The sequence below is a fragment of the Nicotiana sylvestris genome, chromosome 10, assembly GCF_000393655.2.
Source record: "Nicotiana sylvestris chromosome 10, ASM39365v2, whole genome shotgun sequence".
Taxonomy (NCBI): Eukaryota; Viridiplantae; Streptophyta; class Magnoliopsida; order Solanales; family Solanaceae; genus Nicotiana; species Nicotiana sylvestris.
In genome coordinates this window covers 68,075,479-68,098,923 of record NC_091066.1, presented here as the reverse complement: position 1 = coordinate 68,098,923, position 23,445 = coordinate 68,075,479, and the positions used below count along the sequence as shown (strand labels likewise).

The following is a 23,445-nucleotide window of genomic DNA, read 5'->3' as shown; positions in this document are numbered from 1 at the left end:
TGTTTTCAGGAATATTATTTTAATTTTGCAATGATTTTAATCTAATTATCTTTTAGTATGATATTTGAAAAATACCAAAAATAAGTTTGTTTTAACGATTAGTTTTATTTTAATAGTTATTTTAGTTAAATAGGATTAATTAATAAATGAGTTAGTATTTTTAGTCTTGATCAAGGAGAAAGAGTCAGATTTGGGCTAAAATAACCCATTTTTAGGCCTTTTTTCGGACCCTGAGCCCATAAATCCAAGCCCAATACACAATACCCACTAAACTAACCCTAGACCCTTCTAGACTCATTTTTTTAAAATAAAAAAAAACAAATCCTAATTCCCCCCCCCCCCCCCTCAAAAAAAAGAGCCCAACCATTTCCCTGATTACTTGAAGACCCTAAACCTAATTTTCTAACCTAGAGAAGAACACCCCTCCCAGTCGTTCCCTCTTCTTCATCTCACAACCTAGGAACCCTTCTTCTTCTTTAACCCTAGGCCTAACCTAGAAGAACCCCTGAAAATTGGTTGCTCACCCGGATGAGATGACCTTTTCCCTTCCTTCTTCTTAGATTAACACACACACACGACACAATCAATGAAGGGGAAAAAGATGAGAAATCTAAAAAAAAGTGGAAGCTAAAAGACCTAATCTTGAAAGAGACGCACAACACCCACCAAAATCGGCCTCTATCATCTCCCTCACTCTTCTCCATCTCTAAGCTGCGATCTCAATCTCAAAAACATAGAACCTAAGTGCCGTTGCCTTCTTCCAAAAACACCCAACCAGCCATGGCCAAAATGACCTCATTCCTCATTTTCCTCACCCGGTTTCATCGGTAACAGTCCGGTGACAGCCATGGTTGAACAACATCGACGAACCACCACTGTTTCACCATTTTCTGTCTAATGTTCTCACTTTGTTATCTCGTTCACAGATCTGAAGGGAAATAAATAAAAAGTTTTAATTCTTCTTAGTTTCAATTTGACTCCAAATTCAAAAATACACAAAAAATAAATAATCAAGTTTCCGCTCTGACTTTGGGTTCCAAAAACATGGAGATTAGTTGAGGGTCGTTGACTTCTCGTGAGGTTCAAGTTCGTTGGTTCCTAATCAATTTCTATTGCTGTCTTGCTCGTTTGCTACTGGATGCACAAATTCCGGCGCCGGATTTGCTTGTAATAGCTTCTGAACAAGGTTAATCGAGAGTTTAATTCAGGTTCATCTTTTCTCATTCTCTCTGTTGTCGGCAATGTTAATGTGATTGAAATATGGTGATGCCCTATTCTCTTGGTTACTGTGATTGTAGTCTCAGTTTACGTTTAAGGACAGATATTTGACATTCTGTTCTTGTCATTGGAAATTCGGTTTTGTTGAGTGATATGTTCGAACATGAGCAATTGGAAATTGAGTTGTTTAGGTTATAACTTCATTCACGGGTGATTGACTTAATTTCTATTTATCGATGCTCTGATTCATCGGCCTTTGCTAGTTTCTATGTGATGCTTGCGCCAATTCGTATCCCTGTCTCATCGCGAAATGCATTTTTAAGTCTAATATTCTCGAAACTGTACATCTGCTGCATCTGTGAGCAGTCCCTTTAAATATTTTGCTTGTTTCCCTGAGATTACACACAGGGTGAAATGATTCAGTTGATTTTTTCAAAAGCCTATGTCAATTGTTCTTAAAGTTAGTTTTGGCAATTACTCTTGGTGTTGAAAGTTGATAAGGATGTCTTCAGTGATCCATGTAGTGCGTGATACATTGTTCTATCCAGTTTTCTTCAGTTTTGTAATTTGAAACGAATCTACACCTTCTCATATTTGTTGAACTAGAACTTCTCTGTTGATTCCATGACTGCCCAGAATAATTCATTTTACTTGGACTTGTGAATTGTTTTCTTACATAGTCAGTTCGATCGCGAGTTTAGTAAATCGAATAGGGTGCATTTTGGAAAAGGGTGTGGCATTAATTAATTGGTATTGGACTGATGATCGCGTCTAATCTCTTGTGTTGCAAGCCATCAAAAGTTGTTCTTGTGCACATTTGATACTTTAAAAATGTGAAAAGTTTGGATTAGTTTACCCTCATCATGGTATAGATTTGGCTGTTAGAGATGAATTTGTTCATGTCTCTTCAATGCATTTTCCAGAAACCATGCAATTGTTGAATTTGTTCATGTCTCTTCACTGCATTTTCCAGAAACCATGCAATTGTTTTGACAAATTCATTGTAGAATTGATTATGTGTTGATTGTCTTTGTTCTGGTGAATTGACACGCGAAGAATGCGAGTTTTGGAATTAGAGGTTGTAATCTTGTTTGATATAACTGGGTATGTACGAGAAGGTTAATTTGAATTAAATGAGTTCATGTGGCAAAGTTACGGTAATTACTTTGTGAAAGTAAAGAGTTGATTCTTGATTTGTGTCTTTCTTGTTCATTTTTTTCTGTTCCTTATTTTATTTTCTTCTACTTGTTTTCTATGTGGGGTACTATATTTGTATATACATATAATTTGAATGAGTATTATGGTCTATGTAAAGTAAGTGATTGTGTACACGTTCGCGTGACATAATTACGATTTTCAAAATAAATCGAGGTATGCGTTCGCACAACCTCGACCAACTTTCTTAATATTAATAAAGCTTTGTTAATTACGGGCACGTACGCGTGACATGATTCTTGACGCGCCAAACAAATGAGTACACGTACGCGTGACTCGCCTTTTTTTAATTAAAAGAGAAAATGCACATGGGTCCTAAAACACGTAGTTAACAATTTAGTTAAGCCAAGTATGATTAAAGAGATCGTGCTAAAACCGTAAAACCCGAGAATGCCTAACACCTTCTCCTAGGTTAACAAAATTCCTTACCCGGTCTTCTGTGTTGGCAGATCATAAATTGAGTCAATTTCCTCGATTTGGGATTTAAAATAAATCGGTGACTTGGAACATCATAAATTATTCCAGGTGGCAACTCTGAATCTAAATAAATAATTCCATTTCGATTATTGTCACTTTAGTTGGAAAAACTCCCTATCCCTTATCACCTTTTGGGAAAAAGGAGTTGTGACAGCTTTAGCGACTCTGCTGGGGACAAGAACCCAGAATTTCTGGTTCAGGGTTCAGAATTCAAGCTTGTTAATATGATCTATGCTTGGCTTTATTTATTGTTGATATTACTGTATTTTGTGGACCTAATGTGCTAATTGTCGTTTATTCACTGCTTTGATATTATTTGAACTGTGTTAAATTGTCTTATTACGCCTCCTTTTGAGTCTTCTAAAATATGGTGCACACGTATGCGTGACCCACTTTTTTATTAGAAGTCATACCAAATAAAACGAGTCTTGGGTCAGCAACAAGGCCGGGTAGACTTTCGTGCTCCCGGTACGTTGCCCCCACTTTGGGTCGAGCTGTCCGCTCGGGTAAGCCAGGTCTAGAACACAACCCTAGGTTTAAACCTAGAATAATATAGTCCCATGTTGAATTCCTAGTAGGAACGTTTGTTTGCATCATGTGCATTTGGCTTTAGGGACTCAACACAGAGGTTGGGTCCGTCTAGGACATGTGTACCCCAAAATAAAAGGCTATCCTGATGCATTTTATGTGCTACATATTTCATTCTTCAAGGGTAAAAATATTCATTTGGCGGACCAATGATGGTTTGGGGTAAATGAGAGAAAAGAGGGTGAAGTGTGAAAATAAAACAAAGTAGGGCTAATTATGTTTTTCTTTCATATTTTTTTAAGAAAAAAACCAACAAAAAATGAAAAAACCCAAAAAGATTTTGCACTTTCCCATCATTTTTCAAAAAAAAAAAAAAGAGAAAAAAACAAAAAATATGTTTTCTCCAAATCAATTTTTTTTTAAAATTCTCGCCCTTATCCAATCTTCCCGAACTACGCATACCTGATTCTTATCTTTCGGGACAGGATACGTAGGCAGTCCACATAGGGTTTGGTCTTCTTAGTGACTCTTAGGTTATTGGCTTTGAGGGTCGTAGCCAAATCTTGCATCTCTAGCCACTTTTGGCCACATCGGCCGTTTTGCAAAATAGAATTATTTTTGCAAAGTGGTTTGTTTAATTGTGTCTGGAGAGTCTTCAATCCACAATTAGGTGTCTCTCTACTCTAAGGCCTGTCCTTGTCGAATTTGCATGTCTAGCAGCTTTTGGCTACATAGGCCGTTTTGCAAAAAATAACTATTTTCGCAAAAGTAGTTCAGTGACCCATGTCTTAGAGTCCTAAGTCCGCAACAAGGTGTTCCCTCAGTTTAAGGTCCATTATGTTGAATTTGCATGCTTAGCCATTTTTTGGCCGCATAGGCCATTTCTACAAAATGGATCATTTCTGCAAAGTAATTTTTTCCATGTCTTAGAAGTCACTTTTGTTGAGTTTGAACATCTAGCCACCTTTTGGCCACATAAGCCATTTTGCAAAAAATAGCCTCAATCATATCTTGCATGTGTCCGATAGGAAGTTTTATTGTCTCACATAGTGTTCTATGTCTTTAACTCTATTTCGTCTTATTTTTTTCATACAGTGTGGATCTACTTACCAGAGCTTGAGCATGACAGACGCCCAAGGACCCTCTTAGTCAGGACCATTGCATCCAAGAGTTGTGTCACGACCCTAAACCGGACCCGGTCGTGATAGCGCCTCTCGTGAAGACAAGGCCAGTCGACACAATTCCCAAATTCAGTTTTAACAGTTTAATAAGTCAATTTAAGTCATTTATAAGGATAAATCCCCAACAACTACAGATTTAGCGAAATAAAACAAGTGCGGAAATGAATACAGCCCGACATCGGGGTGTCACAAGTCACGAGCATCTACTAGGGTCTAAATACAATGGAAAAGTCTGAAATGTACTAAATACAGTCTAATGAAATAGAGAGGGAGAAAAGCAGTGCTGGAAACGCCGACAACTACCTTGCTAAACTCCGATGACTCTGCCTCCGATCAACCAATACCCGCTATCAGGTTCAGAAATACCTGAATCTACACACAAGATGCAGGGAGTAAAGTGAATACTCCGACTCAGTGAGTAATAATCATAAATAAAGACTGAGTGATAGGAAATCACGAAAAATACATCAACATGCTGCATAGAGTAGTACAAAACCAGTAAGAAAGCAAAGAAACTGTGAAATCTCTTAAAGCACCTTAGCTCAGTTTAAACTTCTTTAAAAATGACTTTTTATCAGATAAGCAATTGAATGCAAATCAATTAGAATAGATAAGCACGGAAAATCGGCCTCTCGGGCACAAATACACAATTAAACAGGTAAATGACCGGCAAATAAGAAAGATAAACACATAAAGGTTCGCCCCTCGGGCACAATGTCAACAAATCCGTCCCTCGGGAAATATCTCATAACAATATCAGGCCCTCGGGCTATATCTCACATCACAATGGGTACCTCGCTCACTGGGGGTGTGCAAACTCCTAGAGGGGCCCCTTACGGCCCAAGTGCAATATCAAGCCATCTCATGACATTATCACTAGGATCTCGGCCTCATATCAACAAGCCACCTCATGGCGTACATATCTCAGGCCCTCGGCCTCGTAATCAAAATCAGTGTATCATCGCTGCGGCGTGCAGCCTGACCCAAAAGTATCCTCACAATACAGGCCCTCCGCCTTAATTAGTCAAAAATCACATAAGCCACTCGGGCAATAGTAAAACATGATGCTCAGCGCAAAATATTATTTGAAATATCTTTCAAGTGTTAAAGCAGAGTAAACATGGCTGAGTTTTAAAAACAGTAGAATATAGCATGACTGAGTACAAGTTTAAAGTCAAAATAGTGAGGAAATATCAATAAAAATCCCCGAAGGGTTCAAATAGTTGGCACGAGGCCCAAATATGACATTCAGCCCAAAACATGATGATAACAAATAGTTTTCAGTCAAATACGCAATAGAACAGTCATTCGGGATGTACTAAGTCACAATCCCCAACAGTGCACGACCCCATGCTCGTCATCTAGCGTGTGCGTCACCTCAATATAGCACAACAATGTGCCATCCGGGGTTTTATACCCTCAGAACGTCATTTACAATAATTACTCACCTCGATCCGGTCCAAACTCTAGCCCTGGATGCCTTTTCTCAAATGAATCGACCTCTGGATGCTCTAAATCAAGCCACAACCAGTACATAATCATTAAAATATGATAAGGGAACAAAGCCCACTCGAAAATATCTAATTTACATCAAAAATCTCGAAATTGTTCAAACACAGCCCCCGAGCCCACATTTCAAAATCCGATAAGAGTTACATCAATAGAATTCTCGTCCTCTCACGAGTCTATACATACCAAGAACATCAGAATCGGACCTCAATTGCCCCTTCAAATTCCCAATTTACACTCTTCCAAGTCAAGCCCTAATTTCCCAATTTTAGGCTTTAATTTTCATATATTTCATGATTAAACAAGTAAGAATTAACATAGGATCGAGTATTGAGTTCACAAATCTTACCTCCAGGTGTTATATCTTGAATCCCTCTTCAAATCCTCTCAAAAAGCTCCAAAATCGCCCAAAAATGGTGAAAGATAGCCCCAAAATCGCGGACAATGGCTATTTAAACATTCTGCCTACGCATCAAAAACCTTCTTCGCGAACGCGGTCAAAGCCTCGCGTTCATGAAGCACAAAAATCCGTTGCCCAAAATTTCCCCTTACGCGAACACGTAGCACAAAAAGGCTGGGACCCATCTACTCCCACTTACTCTATGCGAACGCAACACAGGCCACGCGAACGCGGAGAATCAAACATCCCAACATCGTGAATGCGACACACGAAACGCGAAGGCAAATTCGTCGCCTTAGAAAAACACCCTTTGCGAACGCGGGTCCCTGACCGCGAATGCGAAGAACAAATTGTCTGCAACACAAAACCAGCAAAATTGCCAAGTCCAAAGTCCAAAATTGATCCGTTTAACCATCCAAAACTTACTCGAGGCCCTCGGGACCTCAACAAAACATCCCATAACCTCATTCAAACTTGTTCCAACTTTCGGAATGCTCAAAACAACATCAAAACACCAAAATCACATTGGATTCAAGCTTAAGAATTTCAAGAACTTCCAAATTACGCTTTTGGTAAAAAAACCAACCAAATCACGTTCGAATGACCTGAAATTTTGCACACACGTCACAAATGACACAACGGAGCTACTGCAACTTTTGGAATTCCATTCCGACCCCTATATCAAAATCTCACCTATCAACCGGAAAACGCCAAAATCTCAATTTTGCCAATTCAAGCCTAAACCTTCCACGGACTTCCAAAATGCATTCCGATCACACTTCTAAGTCCCAAATCACCTAATGGAGCTAACCAAATCATAAAAATTCCGATCCGAAATCATATACCAACAAGTCAAATCTTGGTCAAACTTTTTAAATTTCCAGCTTCAAACTGAGAACTGTTCTTCCAAATTCATTCCGATTACCCTAAAAACCAAAGCCAACGATTTACATAAGTCATAATCCATCACATGAGGCAAGTCATGCTCGAGAACTGGCGAGCAAAGTGCAAAAGCTCAAAACGACCTGTCGGGTCATTACATCCTCCCCCACTTAAACATACGTTCGTCCGCGAACGTGCCCAAAGTTGTTCCGAAAACCATCAAATCACTGTGTAACCTTGCCATGCACACACCCGGGGGTGATCCCACATCACCCTATCTCACATAGGTCCGATAACACAATGTAACTGAAATTTTCACAATCCAACCTAGTCCATAAACCTTAGAACCACATTTCCACTTCTGAAATTATCCACAAGATCCGAATCCCATATCTATACTCTGAATAAGCCCGAACAAGCAGTAGTAACCCATACCTGCAACCTCAGGTGCAATTACATGATACACCACATAATTCAAACACTTGTAGCGATAACTTCTAATCACAATAGCTGCACACAACAACCGAATATCGATAGAAAACCTCTTATCAACTAAAGTTCCATTCCAACACTTTCATATACTACCAATGATAAATGAAACCTGCAGTAAGCCATAACCATTTCTCAGATCTACCATTCATGAAGCCACTTCTCTTTTTGGCAAAGACCATGGCAAATTTCTGAGCCGAACCTCGATATTATCCTTCCAACATGCTGAAATCGAATCCATTCGTATTCATTAATGATCCCAATGATCTCATCTAATCCAACACACTACTTTGGTGACATGACATATCAATACAGGCTAATGCCTCAACTTGTGAAATCCACGCACCAATAAGCAACAATCTGAATATACTCAAATCATGAAAATGACTCAAACAAAAGAGCTGTACCACAAGCTCACTAGTACCACCACAACACAAGGCTGAGAACCCGTCTCACATCATAGAAACAGATCACACGAATCTAAACCGCAAGGTCATACCTCCACATAACTTCACTGCAATGCGCGACCCTATCCAGACACTGGTCCACATGAAACACCTCAAGTCACTCTGCTCGAAATTGACGACCACACGCAATTAATGTCTAGAAACAAAGCAAATCATCATACCCACGGTGAAGCAAATACATAACACCACACAAACCCGAAAGGACATAACCGATACGCCATCCACCGAGCAATACCCAGTACTCTTCTCGCTCGACTTCCACTATGAACCCCCATTGGAACTGCACCATCTGTGCCTATAACCAACAAATCATAACGTCTCGCAACACAAAAAAGTAATCCATAGATCACCTCAGAACACTAATAGCTCAATAATAACAGAATCAACACATCCCTCACCAATAGCGACTCGAAGTCAACAAAGCCGTCTCGATCCAGAACACACTACCAATGAACCCCTTATCAAGGAGTTCCAGAAGCTCCTCCTTCAACTCCTCTCACTCTGTCGGTGCCATACGATACGGTGCCCATCACCAAATCAATACCGAAATCAACAACTTTGCCCGACGACATGCCCGAGCACAAGAAACACCTCCGAAATGTCCCTCACCACCGGAACTGAATAAATGGTAGGAGTCTCTACACTGACATCTATCACGAAACCCAAGTAAGAAAGACGGTCCTTCCCAGCCATCCGCTGGATCTTCGAAATATAAACCACTCCACTAGAACATAATCCGTCAAACCTCGCTACTCTGTCCGTGGCATTCCCGACATAGCCAACATCGTCGCCTTAGCACAATAGTCCAGAATAACACGACACGGAGACAATCAGTCTATACCCAATGTCACATCCAAAATCTAACATACCAAGCAACAAAAGATCCATTGGGTCTCCAAACCCTAATAGTCACTAAACAGTGGCGATACACACGACCCACAACCACAACATAGCCTGAACACGAGAACTCCCAGTCTCTAACTCCATATAGCCCACGAATCACCATACCTGATCCTACTTCTACCATCCGAATACATGCCACACCTCTAATACCCAATCATTCCATGAGAGATACTCTAAAATTCTTCTGTGCCACCAAGCAAACTCGAATATCAGCAGTTGATCTAACAAGAGAGTGCTACAATACTATCGAAGTACCATCAACTTAATCACATTGCCTTTTTCTGAAACATATACCCTCGTCAAATCACCCCAATTAGCATTACCATTTCCTTAATCATCTGAAGATCATTTCCCAAATCATCTGAAGCTCATTTCTCTAATTATCTGAAACTGCCCGTGCTGCCTAAGAATTGTGACCTTCCTTTCAGAACTGATCCGTAACCTTACACATGCATATCTAAGTCTTGCACAACATACCGCATATACCATGCCGTCCTAAGGTAAACATGAGAACTTCATATCTATTCTGAGCCACACACAACTACGTACTCAACTAGCCAAGAACTTTTCTATTTGACCTCAGCTGGGAGAAAATCACTATACATCCCATGCTCTTCATGCCCATGGAAAATATACACATCTAACCGTGATAGAAATCATCAAGAACTTTCTGAATTCCATTCGCACAAAACTAAACCGTCAGAACTGAATCCTTCCAATTCAACCAAGCTACGCAGGCCACTAAAACCTAAGAGAATTGCCGCAAAACACCTGCAGAAATTCATTACCTCGTAATCACCCAAAGGACTAATCATATCTTTACCATTCCGATCCGGCCTACTACCAAGCTATCCTATTGATCCTAGTTCCTTCTAAATTACCTTCAAATACTTCTCCTTGCCATAACACCACAATTCCTCAACTCAGACTCACTACATGAGACCCAAGCATAAAACCACACCGTCTAAGGCTCACAAGTCGCCGAACTCTCTCTTACATATTCCCAACAGCACCACATTTAAAATGCTTACCCTGAAGCGACTTCCTACGATTCCAAAGCCATTACCTTCACCTTCCTGATACTGATATATAGAATCCCATAATTAATATAGAAAATACCACAAGTCCTAACATCTTCCAATGAAAACTTAGTTTCTAGCCACATATACAACTTGAAATACCCAATTGTTACATGTAAAATCTTGAACGCGTTAGAACCATTCTCTAAAGCCATCCACCCTACTCAAACTACATTTAGCCTGATCAAATGAACCGAACAACCCATGCCTCATTAGCACTCCGACATCGCAGAGTGTAACCTCATCCTAGAACAACCAAGCAACTTCCTGCTCTATGCACTGAACATCCATTACCAACAACAACTCAAGACATTTCGTGATTCTCATACACCTATGAAGCATGACATAACCTTTGTCAAAATTTTCCTTTACTTGAGCCATCCTTGGTCTCAACCTCCGCAAACCATAACTGATTCACCTGCACGCCTCAAACTGGAACCAACATAGCACATAACCGTGCAATCAACTAATTAATAGTGGACTCCCCCACTTGGCTCGAACCCATAGACCAACACATTCATAATAACTCATAACACATATACTTTATTGCTGCCATAATACCATAGTGAGATTAAACTTAATCCTTTATAAGCTCGTGGAACACAGACCATATGATACTTTATATCTTCTACAAATCTCGTATTCACTCTCGTAGTAGTCAATCCTACTCTCTTGAGCAACCCAAATTCAAATTGTAAAACATATATTTCCCTAGTAGCAGGGATCTTCCAATAAATGACACAAGGGATCACGTAAACTTTAGAACAATCCGCAGGAGATAACCCTACCTGCTTTGCCTCAAACTAACATTTCTGTATACCTTCCACCGTCATAAACATTACGCAGTCACTTAATCTTCCTGAGTCTGAACTCATACTGCAACATGAAATTCACTTCACTCCCAACTAGAACACATGAAAAGATTCTTCACACACCCATAACTCGGGGCTATACCTCAAATCGAGATGAAAATACATGTACCTAATAGTTCTTCTATCCTCCAGCAGACCCTTCTCGTCATTTCCAAATCATATGAATACACCTCGCAGTCATAACATACTCATCACGTAGCTATCCAGTCATCACCTCCCTTAATAGGGACACAACAGAACATATGGATCCAGAAACACACGCTTACGAAATCAACAGCTCAGGGCTCGAGCTATAGGCAAAAAAATTCGGCCTCAAGTCTTCCAGACTAGCCCAACATCAACACATAGAGATCAAATCTCGTCCATTGATCGAGGAATCACAAGTCATCAATGCATATCTGATATTGAGCGCTCATGCGCGTATATGAATGCGTGGAAGGAATTCAAAGAGTTACTTTTCAAGCTGAATCAAGGATTCACGATAAGAATTCAAGAATATGAAGTTTTTCCTAAAGGTTCTGCAGCCTCCCAAGGATAAGTACAGACGTCTCCATACCGATCCGCGAGACTCTACTAAACCTGCTTATGACTCATAAGACCTATGTAACCTAGGCTCTGATACCAACTTATTACGACCCCAAACCGGACCCGGTCGTGATAGCACCTCTCGTGAAGATAAGGCTAGACGACACAATTCCCAAATTCAGTTTTAACAGTTTAATAAGTCAATTTAAGTTATTTATAACGATAAATCCCCAACAAGTACAGATTTAGTAAAATAAAACAAGTGCGGAAATGAATACAGCCCGACAGTAGGGTGTCACAAGTCACGAGCATCTACTAGGGTCTAAATACAATGGAAAAGTCTGAAATGTACTAAATATAGTCTAATGAAATAAAGAGGGAGAAAAGCAGTGCTGCGAACGCTGACAACTACCTTGCTAAACTTCGATGACTCTGCCTCCGATCAACCAATACCCTCTACCGGGTTTAGAAATACCTGAATCTGCATACAAGGTGCAAGGAATAAAGTGAGTACTCCAACTCAGTGAGTAATAATCATAAATAAAGACTGAGTGATAGGAAATCACGAAAAATACATCAACATGCTGTATAGAGTAGTACAAAACAAGTAAGAAAGCAAAGAAACTATGAAATCTCTTAAATCACCTTAGCTCAGTTTAAAGTTCTTTAAAAATGACTTTTTAATAGATAAGAAATTGAATGCAAAGCACTTAGAATAGATAAGCACGGAAAACCAGCCCCTCGGGCACAAATACACAATTAAACAAGTAAATGACCGATAAATAAGAAAGATAAACACATAAAGGTTTGCCCCTCGGGCACAATGTCAACAAATCCGCCCCTTGGACAATATCTCAGAACAATACCAGCCCCTCGAGCTATATCTCACATCACAATGGGTAACCGCACTCACTAGGGTTGTGCAGACTCCTGGAGGGGCCCCTTACAGGCCCAAGCGCAATATCAAGCCATCTCGTGGTATCATCACTAGGCTCTCGGCCTCATATCAACAAGCCACCTCGTGGCGTACATATCTCCGTAGTGTTGAATATGACGTGTGTGCAAAATTTCAGGTCATTCGGACGAGGTTTGATAGACTTTTTGATCGAAAGCGTATTTTTGAGAATTTTGGAGTTCTTAGGTTTTAATCCATTGTTAGTTCGAGGTTTCGACGTTTTTTAAGTGTTTTAAGGATTGGTACAAGTTTGGGTAGTGGTTTGTGACTTATTGGTGCCTTTGGTTGAGGTCCCCGGGGCCTCGGGATGAATTCGGGTGGTTGACGGAAGGATTTTTGGAGTTAGAGTTACAGCTGAAGCTGCTGGTTCTGTCATAACTGCACCTGCGGTTTGGGTTCCGCAGGTGCGGCGCCACAGAAGCGGTTCAGTGGCCGCAGAAGCTAAATTGGGGAATTTTTTCAGGAACTGCAGAAGCAGTGGTAATTCCGCAGGAGCGGTACCGCATCTGCGGATAGGGAGTCGCAGATGCGGAAGCTGGCCCTTAAGTGAGAAGTCATAGATGCGACCTTTGGTACGCAAAAGCGGGACCGCAGATACGGTCCCTTGAACGCAGATGCGGAAATAGCTGGGCAGAAATATGAAATTTCGAGGATTTAGTTTCAAAAGATGGAAATTCGATTTGGAACTCGGGGGAGGGCGATTATGAGAGGAAATTGAAGAGGAGATCATTGGGTAACGATTCTTTAACCCTTTCTAGTTATATTCCATTAATATATAGTTAGTTTCATCATTTAATTCCGGATTGGAGATGAAAATTGGGGAAAAGTTGAAAGAAAGTTCTTAAACCTAGAATTTGACTTTTGATTGGGAATTTGACCTTAGATTTGGATAATTTTGGTATGCATGAACTCGTGAGAGCGTAAGGATTCTAAAAATATAAATTTTACCCGATTCAGAGATGTGGGCCCGAGGGGCATTTTGGTCATTTTACCTAATTTCGCGTATTTGCTTAGAATTTCTTTTTAGAATCGGTTACTTGAAGTGTTATTTACATTATGAAATTGAATTGAATAGATTTGGGCCATTTGGAGTCGAGTACTCGTGGCAAGAACGTGGTTTCAGATTGATTATTGAGCTGGTTCAAGGTAAGTGGCTTGTCTAACCTTGTGTGGGGTACCTTACCCTTAGGATTGATATATTTGGTAATTGAAATGCCTTGTACGTGAGGTGACGAGTGCGTACTTGTGCTAATTGTTGGAAATTCGATTTTCTTTAAGTAATTACTAGTATGTTTCCTATCATGTTTCTATTACTTGCACTATTAAGCATGTTGTTAGCTTAGGAAAGCATGTCTCAGTAACTTTATTGCTTATTTTCTCAACCTGCCTTACCTGAATTTTGTGCAGTATGCTAGGCTAGAATCACTTGTTGCCTTAATATGAAATTTTGCCATTTATGTATATTTTCCTATTGCTGCTGTATATTTATTTTGGGACTACGGATGTGGATTCCGGTATCTCCTTCTTGTCTGTTTATTTTGGGACTAAGAATGTGGGATTTCGGTAGAACCCCCTGCACAGTTATGTGGAACTACAAGAATGTACCCGGTAGATTCCCCCAGTACTGGGTGTTTACATTTGGGACTACAGAACGGGATTCTGGTAGATCCCCGCGCACTATGAGTTGGACTACGGGACGACATCCCGGGAGATCCATTGGATATGTACATATGGGACTACTGAACGGTATCTTGGGAGATCCCCGATTGTTATTATTGGTGGTGAGCTGTATTTCCATTCTGTGTTTACCTTGCTTCTGTATAGTTGTTGATGTCCTATACATCCTGTGTTATTTACTGCTGCACTTATTTATACTGTTTTGTTCTATACTGTTGATCTTTATATTTTATTTAACCTCAGTAGGGCTCTGACCTTCCTTGTCACTATCCGACCGAGGTTAGGCTTGACACTTAATGAGTACCGGTGGGGTGTACTCATGCCCCTTCTGCGCATGTTTTTCATGTGCAGATCCAGGTACTACGACTCAGTCCTATCACCTGTGAGGCTAGGAGACTGCTCTAGAGACTTCGAGGTACATCTGTCGCGTTCGCAGACCGAGGAGTCCCTTTCTATTCTAGGTTTTAAACATTTGCCCTTCTGTATTTCTTTCCCTTGTTAGATATTCTGGAGTTAGACATTGTAGATATCCAAAGGCTTGTGGTTCCGTGAGTTTCCGGGTTTTGGGATAGTGTACTTGATTCTTAGAAAGTTGTGTTGTATATGCCGAGCGGCATTTTAACTATTGTTTTCTTTCGATTATTTTATCTTTGATTATTTCTTTCGCAAGTTTCGTTTATGTTCCGCATTTGTTAGGCTTACCTAGTCGTAGAGACTAGGTGCCGTCACGACAATTCACAAAGGGTGAATTGGGGTCGTGACAAGTTGGTATCTGAGCTCTTGGCTCATAGGAGTCATGGATCACAAGCCGACTTATTAGAGTCTCGCTGATCGGTACGGAGATGTCTGTATTTATCTACGAGAGGCTATGTAACTGTTAGGAAAAATTAAACTTCATATGATTTCCTTGTAGTGCGATATTTTGACATCAAAATTCTAAACTTCTGTCTTCTATTCTCTCACAAATGGTGATGACATGTATTACCCGAGATGATCAGGCACCTATGCCCACTACTGCAGTCATCAGAGGCCGGGGCCGGGGTAAAGGCCAAGGATGCACACGTGGTGCAGCCAGAGCACCTGCACGAGCTATCGCCGAGGTACCACCAGTAGTTCCAGCCAGAGTCCAGGCACCCGACACGCCTACTTCTACAACTACTCCAGCTTTTCAGGAGATTCTGGCATAGTTCATGAGCATGTATACCACTCTGGCTCAGGCAGGATTGCTTCCCCTTGCTACAACTACATCTTAGACCGGGGGAGGAGCACAGATTCCCGCCGCCCGCACTCTTGAGCAGCGAGTGCATGTTGTGCAGGTCCCTAAGATTATTCCTGTACCGCATGTAGTGCCAGTTCAGCCCGAGGATAGGGCAGTGGCTTCCGAGGAGGAGCAACTGAGGCTTCAGAGGTTGAAAAGGTACAAGCCTCCTATATTCAACAATCTAGCATCGGAGGATGCTCTGGGTTTCTAGATGAGAGTTACCGCATTCTCCGTACCATGGGTATATCAGGATCGAGCGGGGTTTCCTTCAGTACTTTCCAGCTTCGAGGAGCTGCCTATGAGTGGTGGCATACCTATGAATTATACAATCCAGATGAGGCTGCTTCACTGACTTGGACTCAGTTTTCAGATCTGTTCTTGAGAGAGTATGTTCCTCAGAGCCTCATGGACGCATGACGCGCAGAGTTTGAGCATTTACGCCAGGGTGCTATGACTATCTCAGAGTATGCTGTCTGTTACACTAGTTTGGCTAGGCATGCACCAGCCTTGGTTTCTACTGTTCGCGAGAAGGTTTGCCGGTTTATTGAGGGCCTTATTCCCAGCATCAGGTCTAGCATGGCTTGTGAGTTGAGATGGATATTTCTCATCAGCAGGTGCTAAGCATTGCTAGGAGGATTGAGGGTATGCATATTAGGGAGAGAGAGGTGAGGGAGGTCAAGAGGTCTAAAGAGTCGGGCCATTTGTCTGGTGCCCGTGCCCCAGCTGTAGGTCGTCATGGTAGGGGTTATATGAGTCGCCCTGTTCATTTAGCTCTTCCAGCAGCCAGTGGTATTCCAGCTCCTCCTAGACCTCAGGAGCCTTATTATGCACCACTGGTATCTAGTGCGCTTCCTGCGCGGGGTGCTTTTAAAGGTCAGTCCAGTACACCTGGTCCGAGCCAGTCACAACCAACACGTCCTCCTAGAGCTTATTTTGAGTGTGGTGACACACGTCATATGGTGAGGGATTTCCCCAGACTTTGGTGGGGTGCACCTCCACAGACTTCTCAGCCACAACGTGCCTCGCATAGTTCTCAGGCTATGGTTACAACTCCAGTTGCTACCCCACCTGCTTAGCCAGCCAGAGGTAGAGGTCGAGGAGGTAGAGGTCGCCCTAGAGGAGGAGACCAGACCCGATACTATGCCCTTCCTGCCCGTACTGAGGCTGTTGCCTCCAATTCTGTCATCACAGGTATTATACTTGTTTGTCACATAGATGCATCAGTTCTATTCGATCCAGGCTCTACTTATTCTTATGTGTCTTCTTATTTTTCTCCGTATTTAGGTGTATCTGGGGATTCTTTTAGTTCCCTTGCTTATGTTTCTACTCCTATGAGATATTCTCTTGTTGTGGATTGCATCTATCAGTCGTGTTTGGTTGCTCTTAGTGGTTTTGAGATAAGAGCCGATTTATTGTTGCTCAACATGGTAGATTTTGATATTATCTTGGGCATGGACTGGTTGTCGCCCCATTATGTTATTCTTGATTGTCACGCCAAAACCATGACACTGGCTATGCCAGGTGTACCGTGTGTTGAGTGGAGGGGTACTTTAGACCACACTCCCAGTAGAGTTATTTCTTTTCTTTAAGCTCAGCGTATGGTTGAGAAGGGGTGTGACACATATTTAGCTTATGTAAGAGATGTCAGTATTGATACCCCTTCAGTTGATTCAGTTCCTGTAGTACGGGATTTTCCGGATGTGTTTTCAGCTGATCTTTCATACATGCCGCCTGATAGAGATATTGATTTCGGCATTGATTTGTTGTCGGGCACTCAGCCTATTTCTATTCCTCCATATCGTATGGCTCCTCCTGAGTTGAAGGAGTTGAAGAATCAGTTACAGGAATTGTTTGACAAGGGTTTTATTCAGCCCAGTGTATCACCTTGGGGTGCTCCTATCTTGTTTGTGAAGAAAAATGATGATTCTATGCGTATGTGTATTGATTATCGCCAGTTGAACAAGGCTACAGTGAAGAACCGTTGTCCTTTGCCTCGTATTGATGATCTGTTTGACCAGTTTTAGGGCGCACGAGTGTTTTCTAAGATTGACTTGAGCTCAGGTTACCATCAGTTGAAGATTCGGGAGCGAGATATACCGAAGATTGCTTTCAGGACTTGGTATGGTCATTACGAGTTCCTTGTTATGTCATTTGGGCTGACCAATTCCCCAATAGCCTTTATGCATTTAATACACTGTGTTCCGGCCGTATCTTGACTCATTCATCATTGTCTTTATTGATGATATTCTAGTATATTCTTGAAGTCAGGAAGATCATGAGCAGCACCTGAGGACTGTGTTTCAAACTCTGAGAGAGAAAATGTTATATGCTAAGTTCTCGAAATGTGAGTTTTGGTTGGATTCAATGGCATTCCTAGGCCACGTGGTATCGAGTAAGGGTATTCAGGTGGATCCGAAGAAGATAGAGGTTGTGCAGAGTTGGCCCAGACCATCCTTAGCTACAGAGATCCGCAGTTTCCTTGGCTTGCGGGTTACTACTGTCATTTTGTGGAGGGGTTTTCATCGATTGCGGCCCCTATGACCAGGTTGACCATGAAGGGTGCTCCATTCCAGTGGACAGAGGAGTGTGAGGCAAGCTTCCAAAAGCTCAAGACAGCTTTGACGACAACCCCAGTTTTGATATTGCCTACAGGCTCGAGGTCTTATATGGTCTATTGTGATGCCTCGTGGGTTGGCCTTGGAGCAGTGTTAATGCAGGACGATAGGGTGATTGCCTACGCGTCTAGACAGTAGAAGATACATGAGAAGAATTACCATGTTCATGACCTTGAGTTAGCTGCCATTGTTCATGCCTTGAAAATCTGGCGCCATTACTTATACGATGTGCCTTGTGAGATTTATACTAACCATCGGAGCTTGCAGCACTTATTCAAGAAAAATGATCTAAATTTGCGCCAGAGGAGGTGGTTAGAGTTGCTAAAAGGACTATGACATCACTATTCTGTATCACCCGGGCAAGGCCAATGTGGTGGCCGATGCTTTGAGTCAACGGGTAGAGAGTTTGGGGAGTTTGACTTATTTACCAGCATCGGAGAGGCCTATGGCGATAGTTGTTCAGGCCTTAGCTAGCCAGTTTGTGAGATTGGATCTTTCGAAGCCCAGTCGGGTTCTAGCTTGCGTGGTTTCTCGGTCTTCCTTATTCAATCGTATCAGGGAGCGACAGTATGATGACCCTAATTTGCTTGTCCTCAAGGACAAGGTCCAACACGGTGATGCTAGAGATGTGACTATTGGTGACGATGGGGTATTGAGGATGCAGGGTCGGGTTTGTGTAGCCAATGTTGATGGACTTCGAGAGTTGATTCTAGAGGAGGCCCATAGCTCGCGGTATTCCATTCATCCGGGTGCCGTGAAGATGTATCAGGATTTGGGGCAGCACTACTGGCGGAGGCGGATGAAGAAGGATATAGTTGGATTTGTAGCTCAGTGCCTCAACTGTCAGCAGGTGAAGTATGAGCACCAGAGACCGGGTGGGTTGCTTCAGCAGATAGGGATTCCGGAGTGGAAGTGGGAGCAGATCACCACGAACTTTGTAGTTGGGCTCCCACGGACTTTGAGAAAGTTCGATGCTATTTGGGTGATTGTGGATCAGCTGACCAAGTCCGTTCATTTATTCCTGCGTGTACTACTTATTCATCGGAGCAATTGGCGGATATTTATATCCGGGAGATTGTTCGTCTGCATGGTATTCCAGTTTCCATCATTTCAGATAGAGGTTTTCAATTCACATCATGGTTTTGGAGAGCCGTTCAACATGAGTTGGGTACTCGGGTGGAGTTGAGTACAACATTTCACCCGCAGACAGATGGACAATCTGAGCGCACTATTCAGATTTTTGAGGATAAGCTCCGTGCGTGTGTGATTGAGTTTAAAGGGTCTTCGGATTAGTTTTTTCTATTGGCGGAGTTTGCTTACAACAATAGCTATCAGTTCAGTATTCAGATGGAACCATATGAGGCTTTATATGGTAGGCGGTGTAGATCCCCGGTGGGTTGGTTTGAGCCGGGTGAAGCTAGACTATTGGGCACAGACTTAGTTCAGGATGCTTTAGAGAAGGTTAAGGTGATTCAGGATAGACTCCATACATCCCATTCCAGACAGAAGAGTTACGCGGACCGGAAGGTTCGTGATGTTTCCTATATGGTTAGAGAGCGGGTTCTGCTTCGGGTTTCGCCTATGAAGGGCATTATGAGATTTGGGAAGAAGGGAAAGTTGAGTGCGAGGTTTATTGGCCCTTTTGAGATATTGAGGCGTGTCGGGGAGGTTGCTTATGAGCTTGCCTTACCTCCCAGCCTGGTAGGAGTTCATTCGGTATTTCATGTTTCAATGCTCCGGAGGTATCACGGTGACAGTTCAGTCCAGTTGACAAGGATCTATTCTATGTTGAGGAGCTAGTGGCAATATTGGACAGACAGGTTAGAAAGCTGAGGTCAAAAGAACATTGCATCAATAAAGGTTCAGTGGCGGGGCCAGCCAGTCGAGGAGGCGACCTGGGAGACCGAGCAGGATATGCGCAGCCGTTACCCTTATCTTTTCACTACTTCAGGTATGTCTCCATGCTCGTTCAAGGACAAACGAACGTTTAAGTGTAGGAGGATATGACGACCAAGCCGGTCGTCTTAAGAATTAATGCCCCGATCCCCTATTACCTGCTTTCCCCGAGTCTATTTCTGCTATTTTGATTTGCCGAATGTTCGATTTTGAGTTTCGGAGAGTTTTGGGACACTTAGTCCCTAAATGAGAGTTTAGGTGTTGGAAAGTTGATCGTAGTCGGAATAGTGTGAAGACGACCTCGGAATGGAAATCTGATGGTTCCGTTAGTTTCGTTGGGTGATTTTGGGCTTAGGGGCGTGTTCAGATTGTGTTTTGGAGGTCTTTTGCTAATTTAGGCTTAAAATGCCGAAAGTTGAATTTTTGAAGTTTCCGGTCCGATAGTGAGATTTTGATCCGAGGTTCGGAATGGAATTCCGGAAGTTTGAGTAGCTTCGTAGTGTTGAATGTGACGTGTGTGCCAAATTTCAGGTCATTCGGGCGAGATTTGATAGACTTTTTGATCGAAAGTGTATTTTTGAAAAATTTGGAGTTCTTAGGCTTAAATCCATTGTTAATTCGAGGTTTCGATGTTGTTTTAATTGTTTTAAGGATTGGTACAAGTTTGAGTAGTGATTTGTGACTTATTGGTGCCTTTGGTTAAGGTCCCGGGGGCCTCGGAATGAATTTGGGTGGTTGACGGAAGGATTTTTGGAGTTAGAGTTGTAGCTGAAGCTGCTGGTTCTCTCATAACCGCACTTGCGGTTTGGGTTCCGCAGGTGCGGTGCCGCAGGAGCAGCCCAGTGGCCGCAGAAGCAGAATTTGGGAATTTCTTCAGGAACCGCAGAGGCGGTGGTAATTCCGAAGGAGCGGTATTGCATCTGCGGATTGGGAGTCGCAGATGCGAAAGCTGGCCCATAAGTGAGAAGTCGCAGATGCGACCTTTGGTCCGCAAAAGCGGGACCGCATCCGGAAACAGCTGGGCAGAAATATGAAATTTCGAGGGTTTAGTTTCAAAAGTTGAAAATTTGATTTGGAGCTCGGGAGAGGGTGATTTTGAGAGGAAACTGAAGAGGAGATCATTGGGTAACGATTCTTTAACCCTTTCTAGTTATATTCCATTAATCTATAGTTAGTTTCATCATTTAATTCCGGATTGGAGATGAAAATTGGGGAAAAGTTGAAAGAAAGTTCTTAAACCTAGAATTCGACTTTTGATTGAGAATTTGACCTTAGATTTGGATAATTTTGGTATGCATGAACTCGTGAGAGCGTAAGGATTCTAAAAATATAAATTTTACCCGATTCCGAGATGTGGGCCCGAAGGGCGTTTTGGTCATTTTACCTAATTTCGGGTATTTGCTTAGAATTTCTTTTTAGAATCGGTTACTTGAAGTGTTATTTACATTATGAAATTGAATTGAATAGATTTGGGCCATTTGGAGTCGAGTACTCGTGGCAAGAACGTGGTTTCAGATTGATTATTGAGCCGGTTCGAGGTAAGTGGCTTGTCTAACCTTGTGTGGGGGACCTTCCCCTTAGGATTGATATATTTGGTAATTGAAATGCCTTGTACGTGAGGTGACGAGTGCGTACTTGTGCTAATTGTTGGAAATCCGGTTTTCTTTAAGTAATTACTAGTATGTTTCCTATCATGTTTCTATTACTTGCACTATTAAGCCTGTTGTTAGCTTCGGAAAGCATGTCTCAGTAACTTAATTGCTTATTTGCTCAACCTGTCTTACCCGAATTTTGTGCAACATGCTAGGCTACAATCACTTATTGCCTTAATATGAAATTTTGTCATTTCTGTATATTTTCCTATTGCTACTGTGTATTTATTTTGGGACTACGGATGTGGGATTCCAATATCTCCTTCTTGTCTTTTTATTTTGGGACTACGGATGTGGGATTTCGGTAGATCCCCTTGCACAGTTATATGGAACTACAAGAATGCACCCGGTAGATTCCCCCAGTACTGGGTGTTTACATTTGGGACTACGGAACGGGATTCCGGTAGATCCCCGCGCACTATGAGTTGGACTACGGGACGACATCCCGGGAGATCCATTGGATATGTACATATGGGACTACAGGATGGTATCTTGGGAGATCCCCGATTGTTATTATTGGTGCTGAGCTGTATTTCCTTTCCGTGTTTACCTTGCTTCTGTATAGTTGTTGCTATCCTATACAGCCTTTGTTATTTACTGCTGCACTTATTTATACTGTTTTGTTCTATACTGTTGATCTTTATATTTTATTTCACCTCAGTAGGGCCCTGACCTTCCTTGTCACTACCTGACCGAGGTTAGGCTTGACACTTACTAAGTACCGCTGTGGTATACTCATGCCCCTTCTGCGCATGTTTTTCATGTGTATATCCAGGTACTGCGACTCATTCCTATCACCCGTGAGGCGAGGCGACTGCTCTAGAGACTTCGAGGTACATCTGCCGCGTCCCCAGACCGAGAAGTCACTTTCTATTCTAGCTTTTAAACATTTGCCCTTCTATATTTCTTTCCCCTGTTAGATATTCTAGAGTTAGACATTGTAGATATCCAAAGACTTGTAGTTCCGTGAGTTTTCGGGTTTTGGGATAGTGTACTTGATTCTGAGAATGTTGTGTTGTATATGCCGAGCGACATTTTAACTATTTTTTTATTCGGTTATTTTGGCTTTGATTATTTCTTCCGCAAGTTTCGTTTATGTTCTGCATTTATTAGGCTTACCTAGTTGTAGAGACTAGGTGCCATTACGACAGTTCACGGAGGTCGAACTGGGGTCGTGACAATTTTTCAGAAACCATACAATTGTTTTGACAAATTCATTGTAGAATTGATTATGTGTTGATTGTCTTTGTTCTGGTAAATTGACACGCCAAGAATCTGAGTTTTGGAATTAGAGGTTATAATCTTTTTTGATATAATTGGTTATGTATGAGAATGTGACTGAGTTAAAACAAAATTCAGGAAACTGTTAGAAGAATAAAGAAATATATAAAATAGTAAAGAATTAGAAATATTCCGAGTCCACAATTTTCTTGTGCGTCCTTAAGGAATTTTAACCCCCTCACACGTTGCCAAGGTAATGGATTAAATCCTCCCAGGATAAAATGGAATAAACCTTCCTACAACAGTGGCAATACAAACTGCAGGATACCAACGAACTCAAAGAACGGAGCAAAATCACACTTACGAATTTGAGAGAGAGAGATTGCGAATTAGGATGCAGTATATTCAGAAATTTATAGGCAA

The 23,445-nt window shown here is 41.8% G+C and overlaps 1 long non-coding RNA gene across 2 annotated transcripts; it reads left to right on the top strand.

Moving 5' to 3' along the window:
* The first annotated feature begins 354 nt into the window (after positions 1–354).
* On the top strand, positions 355–22,872 carry LOC138878934 (uncharacterized). 2 transcript variants are annotated; one of them, XR_011402653.1, is made up of 5 exons: positions 355–1,208; positions 4,534–4,665; positions 13,776–13,846; positions 14,729–21,687; positions 22,577–22,872. It is a non-coding gene; the product is annotated as an uncharacterized lncRNA (long non-coding RNA). The 2 variants fall into 2 exon arrangements; XR_011402652.1 differs by having other exon boundaries at positions 13,776–21,687.
* Positions 22,873–23,445: the final 573 nt, after the last annotated feature.